Raw genomic sequence first — 14,242 nt, forward strand, 5'->3', positions numbered from 1 at the left:
ATTGCATTGGAGGAGGCGCCAAACCAGTAAACAAACTCCTGAAACCCTATGGGATTGTTTTAATAACTAAATGTCAACACAAAGCTTAATTTATGTAGGAAGAAAACTGAAGATGAACAAAAACAGAAAATCTTCAAATTGGATTTGCAATCCAATGATAACTAGAAACAGAGGAAGAAAATAAGGACAAAATTATGAGGGATGTAAAAGAGAGAAAATTTTATTATGTGAATTTTTCTAGGTGTATCCACACTTGGACTTTGAAGCTTAAAAGACTTCAGTTTGATTTTTGTTCTCAGATTGTTAGTTCTGTGACCCGATGTGGTAACTGACCATCTCAATTTGTCTAGGGCTTTCCCTATTTTAGCACTGAGAACTCTGCATCCTGGAAAATCCCTCAATCCCTTGCAAATTGGAATGATTGTTCAGTCCTAAAATGGGCAATTCACTTAATCCCTCTGTAGTCCATTTCCTTTACTTATAAAATGTAGACAACAGTACTTACCTCAAAGAATTGTTGAGAGCATTAAGAGCAATAGAGTGTATAGCATCTAGCCATGCCTGGCTCATAGAAGAAACTGAAAAATATTTGCTTCAAAAAATAACTTTTTCCTATTGTGAAATTTTGAAATGGGAGTCTTCTTAGGCCAAAAATTATGTCAATTGCTTTTAATTTGGTCTGATGGAATGGTTGATAATGACAAGAAATAACAGTTTTCTAGACCACAGGAGAGTTCCAAACATTTGCTAGTTAATTTTCAGAGTCTTCTGGTGATAAATTTTGGGTCTGTATCGAATATGGTATGCTATGAAACTAAAATTTAAGTTTACAGGAGTTCTCTGATAAACCTATGCACACATTTGCTATTTGGAGAAATCTCCATGAGAAATGTGACTTAAAGCAAATAGACTTGGGTACTTCAAAAAGTTCATGGAAAGATTCGTATTATCTTTTATTTCCCTTTTCCAATACGGTAGCCACTCGTCACATGAGGCTCTTGGGCATTTGAATGTGGCTATGGCAACTGAGAAATAGAATTTTGAATTTTACTTAATTTTAATGAATTTAAATTTGGATTGCCTTTCTGTGGTTGGTGTCCGTCCTGGAGGGAGAAGGTCTCCAATACATTTGATAACTCTTCCTGTTGATGGTTAACAGAGAAGCTAAAGAAGAATAGAAGTGGAGATGCTGATAATTACATTTTAATTAGAACGGAGAATTGACCTATTTCTGAAATTATGTATTTCAATGGATAAATGAGAGTTTATGAAAAAATAGAACATTTAGTGAACAACTTTTTATAATGGCTATCATGGAGCTCAGTAGCCTGGGTGAAGCACACCTAGAATAGTCGAAGTCACAGGCTCTGCGTTCTGGTTGTAGGTGTGGCTTGTCCTAACCTGCTGAGTGTCATTGAGAAAGCCCCTTAACTCACTGGGCCATCTTTCTCTGAGGCCCTTTAAAATCCCAGTATCTTTTGAAAGAAGAGCACCTGCACCTGTAACTTTACCTGGTGGGCATGTCTAAAATCCATTGTTATTCTAGCATTGTTGAAATAGTAGAGAAGGAGAGAAACTTATAGTTAGAGAAAATCTTTTCTCTGGAGAGAATGGGCTACTATAATTCAAATTCATAAACATTCCCTCTTTACCTGTTGTGAACACAATACCATTAAAGATGAAGAAAATAAATTATGTTCTTTTATTATAACTTGGTTGGGGAGGCAAGTATGTAATATGACTCAATATGATCTGAGACAATAAAATAAATGTGCAATGTACATAAAACAATATGGGGTGGGGTCACTGTAAAGTAAGGCAAATCACAACTAAAGCCAAAATGTTTCATTATTTTAGTTATTATTTTAGTTATACTAAGTTTGCATTTATATTGTCAGAGCTAGAGCTCAGAGCCTTCAAACCCATTATACAGACTGGGTCCCCCAGACCCCTCACATGATGGCCCATGCTAGGTAATTGGGAAAGACACCGGGAGCTGTTGTCAGACAACACAAGCTCAGTCCTCAGCTTCCTCAGTGGCAGCAGCTTACAGGTCTTGTAGCTTACAGGTCTGGCAGTGACGGTGGCCTTGTGGAGGGTCCCAGGGGCACTAGCAGTAGCAGCTTCCATCTGCAGTAGGGGCATCCTGGGGAAGGAGGCCCCTGGTATCAGAGCCACTCATTCTTTATACTTAAGTCCATAACTCAGGACACCTGGGTGCACATGTGCAATTACATTGGACAATAACCAAGGAACACCTGGGTGCATGTACCTATTTACATCAAATGCTTGGCAAGATTCTGAACATCTGAGGGGCCCTGACCATTTTCCTATATTTTCCCAACAACCACAAAGGAGGGAGGATCTGTTTTCCCAGAGATGTGGGCAAGTAGGTGGTACTAGGCCCCTTAGGTCTTGAAAGGTGGGTCTGGTGCCTTCAACTGGGAGAGAAGATGAGGCATCGGAGTCTTGGCTAAGCCATTGGGTATAAGGGTGCATGGTATTTGTGCATGGTTGTTGTTTTTATTTTTTATCTTGCTGAGACAATTCCTGTGAAAAAAAATAGAACCATAACTTTTGTTCATTATTTACATGGCTCATTTCTTCTACTTTTGGTAATTCTAACACATTTTTGATGATGATTATAAACTTAACTACCACTCCCTTCCCAAATGCTTCTCTTTTAGAAAGGAACATTCCCTTCTAAAAAGGAAGGTGAGGAAACATTGTGAAAGAAGAGGGGAGAGATGAGCGATGATTTCTCACAGGTTTTCATTATGACGCCATCACTCAACAGAACCATTTTGGGACCTGTGGTGTAGGTGATAATAGGATTCTACCTGTATTTGATCTTGCAGCCCTCAGTCAGCTGCTAATTAGACTGCGTATTTATCTTTTTCATCTTCCAAGTGCCTATTAACACTCAGCTGCCCACACACACAAAACCTATACAAACAACTTCTACCCAGGCTCCGGTGCTTTCTGGTGGCTTTCCAGACCTCCCTCACACAATTTTCTTAATTATATCTTCCACCATCCCCAGCTGTACCCCTGACGCAGCTGCCACTAATCCTAAATAAATATTTCCTGTTCTCCTCAGAGACAATTAAACCTAGCCTTTACCAAGCCTGTGGCATCCGAGGCTCACACTGGGGTGGTGCAGCAGTCGCTTTTTGTCCTCGTAAACTGAGCAGAGACTAATTCTAGTCTATTCTTATTAAAGTCCTTTGTCTTGAAACAATCGCCTCAGCTGCTGCAACCTTTTGGTTACACAAACTGAATTGGAGTTCTTAGAAAATCGCTCACGGGAGCTTGCTGTTCTCCCGGCAACACAGAAACAGCAGGGTTAGGTACTACTGTATATGTGCCAAGTTTGGCGTATGGGGGCCCATAGGCCCAGCTTCCAGAGGCTGTGGGTTTGGAGCCGAGGAGGCTCCTGTAGAGCCCGGTTTTTCCCTGCAGCCTCTGCCTTTCCAGTGGACACTGATGGCCTGAAGTGTTGGTTCTCAAACTTGGCTGCACTTGGGAATCACCTGGAGAGTTTTCAAAAGTGCTGATGCTTGTACCCATCCCAAGAAGGCTGATTTAATTGCTCACAAATTGCTCACAAAGTATTGGGATGTTTACAAAGCTCCCTAGGTGATTCTAATGGCAACGGAATATGAGATCCCCTGGCCTATGTGTGCTCCTCTGCCACACCTCCTGGCTCTCTGCTGGGGTCCACTTTTCCCCTGTCTATGGTCTCTTAGCCCCTTCTGAGGACCCTTACTGGCTTTGAGGTTAACATTCAGGGATGCTTCACTTTTCCCTTTTCAATATGAAAACAGTAGATCCAGCAAGAGGTGTAAACTTTCACTGTGTCCATATGCTGAGAACCTGGTTTCAGGAGTCCCAGGCAGTCTGTTTACCACAGCTTACAGGCCACTAAAGCCAGCCTTTGGAAAGTTCCCTGGAAGAGAAAGAAAAACCAAATGGTAGCAGAGTGGCGATCCACTCAGCAGCAGCTCATACATCATTTTGACTCCTTCCATTTACAATAAGCACATTCAGTCTCCCCTGTAATTCAGGAGTTGAAAAGCACATGATGAGGCAGAAATACAGTCCAGTGTGAGTCCTGGTGAAATCTATGTGTCCTTGACAACAACAGAAACTTGAGTATTTGGTTTTTCCTAGTGCTCCTGTGTGTTAACTAAAGCAATAGTTTCAGGAGTCACAGGTGGTAACTGTCGAACCTAATAGTTCTCCAGCTCTCCTGGAGTCTGAGCTATCGGTCAACGACATTTATTGGGCCCACACTTATTAGTGAGCTGTGGAAGGCTTCAGAGTAAGTCAGTAACACATGAGTTAGGGTGTACCTTGATTCCTTCGAGCTGATGTGAGCGGGTCTGCGTTTTCCCCTAAACATGTGTGAGGTGGTATCATGAGCTTCATGCATTCACTAATTCAGGTAACAGCTACGGACCCTCTACTAGTGCAGGTCACCGCTAGATACAGAAAGCAACAAGACAGGCTTCATGCCCGCAGACCTTACACTCCAGCAATATGGGGAAAGGAGAGGCAAGCAGAGTGCACTGAAGGCACAATACCTGCCGGGCAGCGTTCTGGGAAGTCTGCACTCTCTGGCTCATTGGAATCCACAGGTGCCCTTTGAAGTGGATGTTTTCCATGCACCTCTTTCTTCCAGGGTGCGATTGAGGGGGTTTGAGACTGAGAGGTTGAGCAACCTAACCAAGGGTACACAGTTCATGTACCTTGGTTAGTGGTAAAAATTGGTCCAACCTTTTCTCTTCTATTGGCAATGCAATGCTCCTCCAGAAGCATCCTGAGAGAAACAGAGGAACAGAAGGCACAAAGAAGAGGGAGACACTTATTCTAGTTTCGGGAATTATGGAAGCTTTGTTACAGATCAAGGAGCACAAACTCTTTTTAACTCTCATTAATTGTTGATTAGGTAGCCCTAGAAAAGCCTAATGCAAAACAGGTGGGGTTTTGTGAAAGCAGGGGGGAAAAGAACAAAGCTAGGAAAGGGGAAATAAGAAATCTGAGCTACGGGCATGTTAAAGGCTGGTTGGTGACGGCCACCTGTGTGCTTAGCTGCTCTCCCATCTGAAAAGTTACTCAGCACTCCCAAGTGGATTTTTCCCCTTTACCCACTAAAACAGCTTTTAATCTTTAGATCAGTTTACCAAACACTCTAATGATAAGGCTGATAATAAAACCTCTTTACTTTGTACCCTAGAGGGACTTGGGGAATGTTTTGGATGCTTGCTCCTTCTCAGATCTTTGGAGACAGCGCCTAGGAATTCCCCAGAAGGGGGGACTCCCTGTCCTGCCTTCAGGAGCTCCAGGAATATCCTGGGGCAAAGAAGCACCTGGGGTTCCTCAGGGTAAACCCACTACTCCCATCACTGCTGAGGGAAGATGTGCGACCACTTTTTGTTGTGTTTTTTGGTGCAGTCAAAATGTGTTTTCATGATCCTTGGTACCAGTTAAAAATAACAATAAGTATACATATTTTAAAATTCATTTTAAATGACAGTTTTCATTTATAATTAGCCAAGAACCTGCCAGTGCCCCATCCCAGTTTTTCTTAGAGCAGGAGGCAAAGCCCTCGTGGCGGTCTGCTCACCCCACAAACCTTCCTCCTCCCCACCCCCGGCAGCGCCCCTGGTGGCCCAGCCATCTGTACATCCTCATCTGTGATTGCTCTCTCCTGCGCTCTGTGACCCAGGCACACTAGGCTCATTTCTGCTCCATGCATATGCCAGGCGTGCTCCTCCTCAGGGCCTTTGCACGACCTGTTCCTGCTCCTGGAGTGTTTCCACCTTAGTATCTCCGGCTCTCTCAGCCTCCCCACCTTCCTCACAGGAGGGGAACTTCTCTGACTACTCTCCTTACAGGGCCTGTTTCCCTCCCTTCCATTTCCCTGTTCAGCTTTAGTTGTCAATACTCATCACCTTCTAATAAACTAATTTAACTATTTCTTTTAACTTAAACCCCAGTAAAATGTAAGCCCCATGAGGGAAAAACATGGGTTCTTAATCATGGCTGGTTGGCCAGTATAGTTCCAGACACGTAGTGAATGTTCAATAAATACTTAAAAAAAATTCTTTAACTGACATCACAAATAGAGCTAAGTCATGCCTCACTTCCAGGTCTTGTTTTTCCTTTCCTTACACTGCTTCTTTATTTCTCCTGTGAATTCGCTGCTTCTGCACTTTGACCGTTTCTTTTCATTTACTTATTTATTTTATCTACTTGACAAATAAAAATTGTATATGTTTATGGTATATGACATGATGTGTTGAAATATGTATTACCTTGTGGAACTGCTAAATCAAGCTAATTAGCATAGGCATTACCTCACATATTTATTCGTGGTGAGAATACTTAAAATCTACTCTTGCAGTGATTTTCAAGTATGCAATACATTGTTATTAAGTACAGTCACCATGTTGTACAGTAGACCTCTTGAACTTAATTATCTGGTCTAACTGAAGCTTTGTATCCTTCGATCACCATTTCCCCAGCCCCTGCCCTGACCCCAGCCCCCATAGCCCCCAGTAACCACCATTCCACTCACTGTTTCCACGAGTTTGACTTTTTTAGATTCCACATGTAAGTGAGCTCATGCAGTATTTGCCTTTCTTTGCCTGGCTCATTTCACTTAACATAATGTCCTCCATCCACGTTGTCACACATGACAGGATTTCCTTCTTTTTTAAGGCTGAATGGTATTTCATTGTATATATGTACCACATTTTCTTTGTCCATTCATTCATCCATGGACACTTAGCTTTATTCCACATCTTGACTATTATGCTGCAGTGAACACGGGAGTGCAGATGTCTCTTCAACATGATTTCACTTCCTTTGAATATATGCCCAGTAGAGAAATTGTAAATCATATAACAATTGTTTTTCAGTTTTTGAGGAGACTCTATACTGTTTTCTTACAATGACTGTGCTAATTAATGTCCCCAACAGTGTGCAAGATTCCCTTTTGTTCACTTTGACAGCACATCATCTCTGTCTTGTTAATAATAGCCATTCTAACAGGGGCGAGGTGAAATCTTACTGTGGTTTTAATTTGTATTTCCCTGATGATTAGTGATGTTGAGCATTAATTCATGTACCTGTCGGCCATTTGTATGTCTTCTTTTGAGAAATGTATGTTTAGGTCTTTTGCTGATTTTTATTTTTTTTGTTGTAACATAGTTGATTGTACCCATCTGTGGGGTACAGAGTTGACTATCAATACCTTCGTGCAATATGTGATGCTCAAATCAGGATAATTAGTATATTCAACATTATACAATGTCATTGTTTTTTGTGGCCCTTTACCAATTTCTCCCTTACCCCCCCGGCCCCCCCCCCCACCAACTTCTGGTAACCTCGGTTCCGTTCTCTCCTTTTGAAAGTGCAATGCATTACTGTGATTTTGTATCTTTCTTTCTTTTTTATTAATTAATTTGTTTGTTTTTTAGTTCCCACTTATGAGTGAGGGCATGTGGTATTTCTCTTTCTGTGCCTGGCTTATTTCATTTAACATGATTTTTCTCTAAGTTCATCCATGTTGCTGTGAATGACAGAATTTCATTCTTTTTTATGGCAGAGTAGTATTCCATTTTGTAAATATACCACATTTTCCTTATCCAGTCATCTGATGATGGACATTTAGGTTGATTCCAACTCCTGTTTTGCCCATTTTTAAATGGGGTTATTAGTTTTCTTGTGGTTTATTTGTTTGAATTCCTTATGTATTTTGAATGTCAACCCTTTATCAAATGCATGGTTTGCAAATATTTTCTCCTGTCCTCTAGGTTGTTTCTTCACTCTGGTGATTCTTTCCTTTGCTGTTTGGAAGCTTTTTAGTTTCATATAATCTCATGCGTCTATTTTTGCTTTTGTTGTTTTTGCTTTTGGGGTCATACCAGATCTTGGTTTCCAGTGAACTTCTCCAATGAAAAGAAGCAAGGCTCTCTGAAAAAAAGGCTGATCTTAGGACTGGGCAGAAAACATACAAACATGATGAGCCTGGATTAGCTGGTAGTTCCAGAAAGTAAAGTCCTAAGTAACCCCAAAACCAACCAATGAAAACAAAAGCCCCTACACTGATGGAGTCATGTCAAAGCATCACAGAAGCTAACTGACAGAGCTCCCAATGGCCAAAGCTGGAACAATTTGAGCAAAAAAATCAAGTAGTATTGAATTGTAACATGAGGTATAAAATAAATATCTATAAGTCCATACTGATGTAAGTAAGGAATAAATACATAAATAAATAGGAGAGAAGAGACAAATTTCTCTTGTGGAAGAATTTCAATAGTGTGTGGATACTCTACCTTCAAGGAGGAAGAGTGTAGCTCCCTAACTCCTTAAGTTGAGCTGTGCATAATGACTTCCTTCCAAATAGTGTCGTATGGAAGGCGGGGGCGGGAGTGCAGAATGACTGTACAGTGGAGGAACTCGACAAACACTGCCTTAGCCTGGTGTTCAAAGTCATGGATCATGGGGATATAACAGTGGGTCTGTCCTTGGGAAGAGGTGACAAAAAAGGCACTTCACCTCTGTGGTCCTCTTCCCAAACTCCTAACTCAAGTCTAATCATGAGAAAAACATCAGGCGAATTCCAGTTGTGGGGTGTTCTATGACATACTCAACCAGTACTCCTCAAAACTGTCAAAATCATCAAAAACAAGGAAAGCCTGAGGACCGTTCACAGCCAAGAGGAACCTAAGGAGACATGTCAAGTTAATGCAATGTGGTATCCTGGATGGATCCTGGAGCAAAAAAGATGTTAGAGAAAAGCTAAGGAAATCTGAGTAACTATGGACTTTAGTTAATAGTAATATATCAATATTGGTTCATTAATTGTAACAGATATACCATACTAATTAGTTAGTAATAATGTATCAATATTGGTTCATTAACTATAACAGATATACCATAATGTTGTAAGATAATAATAGGGGAAACTGGGTGTGAGATACATAGGAACTCTCTGTACTATTTTCACAATTTTCCTGTAAACCTAAAACTGGTCTAAAAAAGTGAAGTCTATTTAAAAAAAATAGAACCAAGTCCAAATTAGTTAGGAAGCCAGAAAACCATTATTATATCTTGAATATGTCAGTTCGGATTGGAAGTGTGCCAGCTTTCTGAGAATGATTACGCTGGCAGCTGTATTACTCTCCTGATACTAGCAACAGCAGAACTCCTTTTAAGTTTTGAAATGAAGTAAACGGTCCCTTTCCCCTACACTGCCTTTCTCTTTGCTCTTGGCATTACAACCTTGAGGTACTCTTTAATAGCACACTTATTTCCAAAGAATAAAACAATGAATAATTCTGCCTGAAATACAATAATTAATAATTCTGCATCTTATTTCTTAAACTTGCTATTAATTACCATTTACCAATAACTTTTATTTTATCAGCAATTTATTCTAAAACTGTTCTTTTTCTCTTGGTCATAAAATTGGAGACTTGTCTTATTTTAATCTTCTGAAAGGGCAGGTTGGCTGTCATGTGACCCATAATCTATACTCATGTGTAATTTTAACCTAGCACATTTGAAGTACATTGTCTATAATCTCTCCCTAGGTGAAGTTTGCTCTTTTAGAGAATAATCACACATCACATGGTATTTCATATTTTTTCTATAGTGCACATTTTCATCTGGAACAAAATTCATCAATTGAAAAAATAGAACTGAATACAAATTAACAATTGTTTTGCTGTGTTTTAGATGCTGAACAAAACCCCATCCAAAAAAAACTTTTTGGCTTTGGTTCCTCAGCATGTGGCTGTGACTCAGTTGTTCTCCTTTGATCTCCTACCCTGAGGACTTTGTTTCTTTGGAAAAACAAAACAAAACAAAAAGAGTGTTAGTGAGCAATATTGGCCTCAATTGCGCTGAGTCTCTTTTTAACCGTCTATTTTAACTACACCTGAGAAAGGCAACCTTGGGCTTGCTTGACTTTTCCAGGATGTGAAAACATTGTAAAATAAAAATACTGGAATCTGAGTGCAGAACCCTGTTTGGTTCCACGCCTACACTTAAAGACTTGTAACCCCAGGCAGTACATTTAACTGGTACAAACTTGGTGTTTTAACTTGCAAAGTGGTGACCGTCCTGGTTTTCTTTCTTGCCCATCTTCTGTGTTTGGTGGGAGGAACAAATAAGATAAAAGATGTAAAATTTCATGTAAACCACAAAACACAAAGTGAAGATAAATGATTGTAATTGGAAATATTTTCAGTTATCAATACGTTACCTTTTCTTGGAGATTTTTTAATAATCACTTTTGGAGAATTTTTAGGATTTTTTAAACTGGTTTAGAATACTTGCATCCATTGTGCCCAGGCTTTTATTTCATCTTTCCCCTCACCACTAGCCCCTGGCCGACCCCTCCCTTGCATATCTTCAAATCTTCTTTTCCCTAAATTTCTCTTGCTCAATTCCTCCCATCCTGTTGACATGCTAGGAAAATTTGTATCTGGCTTAGTTTAGATATTGACTGCACCTTTCTGAGCCTCAGCTTCTTCATCAGGCAAATGAGAGTAATAACAATGCCCATCATGTTGGGTTATTTGGGTAATTAACTGAGATGACATTTTTGTCTCATAGGAACCGTAGTAGAAAGTCAACACATGTTTGTGGAATAAATGAATGGATTTCCTTCAATGGATTTCCAGGTGCACGTGCCCTGTGGGCTGCTTGTTGGCCTGGTTCTGACTGTGAAACCAGTTTTTTCACCATCTTGGTGGGACCATGGCCTGGGCCTGTGAGTGTGGAGGCAGGGTTGGCACACGGAGCCCATTTTGATGAGGGTGAGAGAAAAAATTTATCATCTAGATCAACTCCTAGTCAAATCTTTTCCTTTTTTGTCAGGCTCAGATCAGTTCAGTCAGAAAGCACCTATTATAAACACAATGGAATTGGGGTAAAGGGAAATGTCCATTTGCCCATCTCTCCCTGGTCGTGTAATGTGTGTGCAGCCTGTGTAGCTGGCCAGGCAGGGGTGGCTCAGGCTGCTGGGCACTGTCCTGTGGACACAGCATGGCTTATCAGGGCCTCTTGGCATTGTTAGGAGGAGGGAGAACCTCTGGGGAAGTTGGCTGAATAGCTGCTGTCAGTGTCACCTGGTAAGAATTCTCACAACAGTAGTTCTCAGACCTTTCAAGAACTGTCCATCCTAGTGTGTGGCAGCCAAGCCCCAGAGATGAAGGCGGATTAGAAAGTCACTGTTTCTGGAAGGAAGAAAAGGAGAGAGGGAGGGAGGGAAGGAAATAAGGAACAGGGAATTAAGTTTTCTGATGTGTGATATGTGCCCAAAGTAGAGTAGGTCCTCACAGCCTGTTATTTTGGGGGACTGTATCCAGCATCTCAGCACTCAATTGCATCCTGTCTTATTTGGTTCTCTGATTTTCTCTTGGGCTGTTTCTGACCACGTGTCTATGGAAGACCGGGACAAGTCTTTTAAGCTGCAATGATTTTCTTTTCCCTGTAGCACTCTGACCCTTGAGGGCAAGGTGAAGAATATGCAACTGTGTCTTAGATGTGTCCGGGGCTTTGAATGAGTAGAGAATGCTTGTGTTTCCTCCTGGCACGTGGACCTCAAAGAGTTGTAGCTTCCTTTTACGAAGCTATCAATGGTGGTGGAAATTGGAGCTTCCAGGAAATGTTTCTGAAGGGAAGACCCCATGCTTTTCTCTGCTATATTTGGGGTAGGAGTAATAACTGTTTTTCCCCGTGTTCTTTCCAAGCTCCCATTCTTCTAGAGAACAAAGGCCAGTTTTACTCCCTGTCCCTCCGTGGCTTGGTGACCCATGTCTTTGATCAATTCTTAGTTTTCAAAATCTTTCTCTTTTATCAGAGTTAGTGGGCACCAGAGTGGCTATTTTCAGATTTTCATGAGGTGGAGAGTCTGTATGACACGCGTCAATACCTGCTCGTTATTTGTGTTACATGTATGTTTAATTTATTTCTCTGGAAAATACCATGCTTATCCAACCAGGTACCATAAATCTCTTCCAAAATGTCATAGGTTGGGTTAAGGTCAGGGCTATTAGACTCTAAGGACTGTGCTAGATCAATCAGATTCCCTATTCATTCCTTCTGTGCCAACCCAACCAGGAGTGCATTGTGATTTAAAACTGTGCCCTGCTTTTCAATATTCTCCTGGTTTTCTGGCTATATCTGTGGTACTCTGGGGAACAGAAGGGAGAGATGATAGCTATCGTCAATTTTTTCAGCAGTAACTAACTGGGTATGAGGAAGTCTGAGCAGCTCATTCCAAGCAGGACAAGACCCAGAGATACCTGGAAAAGAACTTTTAGAAACATTTGTGAATTGAATGGCAAAGTTCAGTATTCACTAAGCCAAAAATCATTTTTGCTTAGAGAATGTCAAAGTGTCTGATAGCCAAAAGGTGGCACTCCTTACCCACAATTTATTTCATCCCCACATACGGCTGTCTCCACGTGCTCTGTTCCTTCTGTTAGTTGTCTCATAAAACAATATTATACTCTCATCCTCTCTTGGTAAAACATAGTAATAAAACAGACCTTATTCTCTGGGTTGATCTGCATTTTGATATATGCCAGTCCTTATCCCTCCGGGTGGACAACGTATAAAGTAAACTGTTTGCATTTTCAGTAGAGCTTGTCTTATAGCTGCGTGTGTCTATGGACTGTGCCATATAACTAAGCACCTTTACTATAAAATCATCTCTGACCAGGTTCAAGGTTTTAATTTGTCTCCAGAGTTTGCCTCTCTCAATTTCATAAACCATGAAAACACAGCTGGAGCAATTTACAGACTGGAAAAATTCTTGAGTATTTTTGCTGAAGTACGAATCCAAAGATCATGCTTTGTTATTTCCTGTTTCATTGTTGTTTGTAAAACAAGTTAATGGGCAATGGGCTGTTTCAAATTCGCTTGGCCCTCAATGCTGTTGCGTGCACCTCCTGTCCGGGCATGGCATGAACTGGGTGCAAGCGTGACAGCAAAATAACATTGATTTGAGCAGACACACATCACTGAGAATGAAATCAGAGGAACAGTCTGGAAAGAGCTAGGCTTGTATTCTTTGAGTAATATGAATGTGGGGCCCAAGGATTTCACAAAATCAAATCCCACTCTGTTATAACTTTCCACCAACCCCAAATTTTTTTGAGATAGACTTTCAGAATTAGCACTGTGCTAGTCACTACAAATAAAGGAGAGTGTTTGCTGTTTCCTGGTTTATGGGTCATTAGAAATAAAGACATAAAATATGACAGGAACAACATGCCAGCAGTGAATAGAGATTAACTTCAGTGATGTCCCCCTAACCTAGAATTGGGAAATCTAGAAATCCCAGTCTTTTAGAACACAGGCATAAAATCATACATAAATGAAAGAGTTTCTGAGCAGCACGTGAAATTGTTACAAAGTGCAAGCACTTTTCTTTACAGGAATAAAGCTTATCATAGTCTTAGGACTTTAATGCCTGGTATAATCCAAGGTAGGTGCTCAATTAATATTTATGGAGAGGATGGATGATGAATGCAGAGATGCAGAACCCAAGGGGAGCAGGCTTCCTGAGCTTGATGTTACGAGGTGACCATACAGTGTATGGGAAAATTGCCATATGCGCTTCCACTCTCTCTCTCAGGGCATCATCTCTATAGCACAATTAAATAATCGAGGCTTTCCACGAAAACTCGATTTATTGATAAAACATGAAATTATATTTAAACTGACCTGTTCATTAAGATTGAAATGTATGTTATAAAAATGGTTAGGATTAAAGACAACTCATGCTATTCAAAGGACAAACTTGAATTACTTATTTTGAATATCTACTGCTCACCAAGAATTGAACTTGATTCTAGAATATGGTGGTAAACAAGTTATCTGAAGTGTTACTTTAGATTGTATATTTCATACCTTTACGGTGCCAAATAAATGAGACATTAACATTTTATTATATACATATAAAGAACAAGCTCATTTAAGCAGAACTGATCAAAATACTTAGTTGTAGTTTAAATACTCTATAAAGCAGTGATCTGTGGAAAATATTCAGTACTAATGAAGGTTGATTTATTGCATGAATTCTTCTATGTCGACAAACTGGTAGAATTTTCTTAGTGGACAACAGGTCAGATGAAGAAATCAGGCAAAGTGCTGAGAGCCTATACCCTTCGTCTCTCTTACCAGAACAGACCTGCATTGTGAAAATTATCTTATT

This window comes from Cynocephalus volans, chromosome 11, assembly GCF_027409185.1.
Source record: "Cynocephalus volans isolate mCynVol1 chromosome 11, mCynVol1.pri, whole genome shotgun sequence".
NCBI lineage: Eukaryota > Metazoa > Chordata > Mammalia > Dermoptera > Cynocephalidae > Cynocephalus > Cynocephalus volans.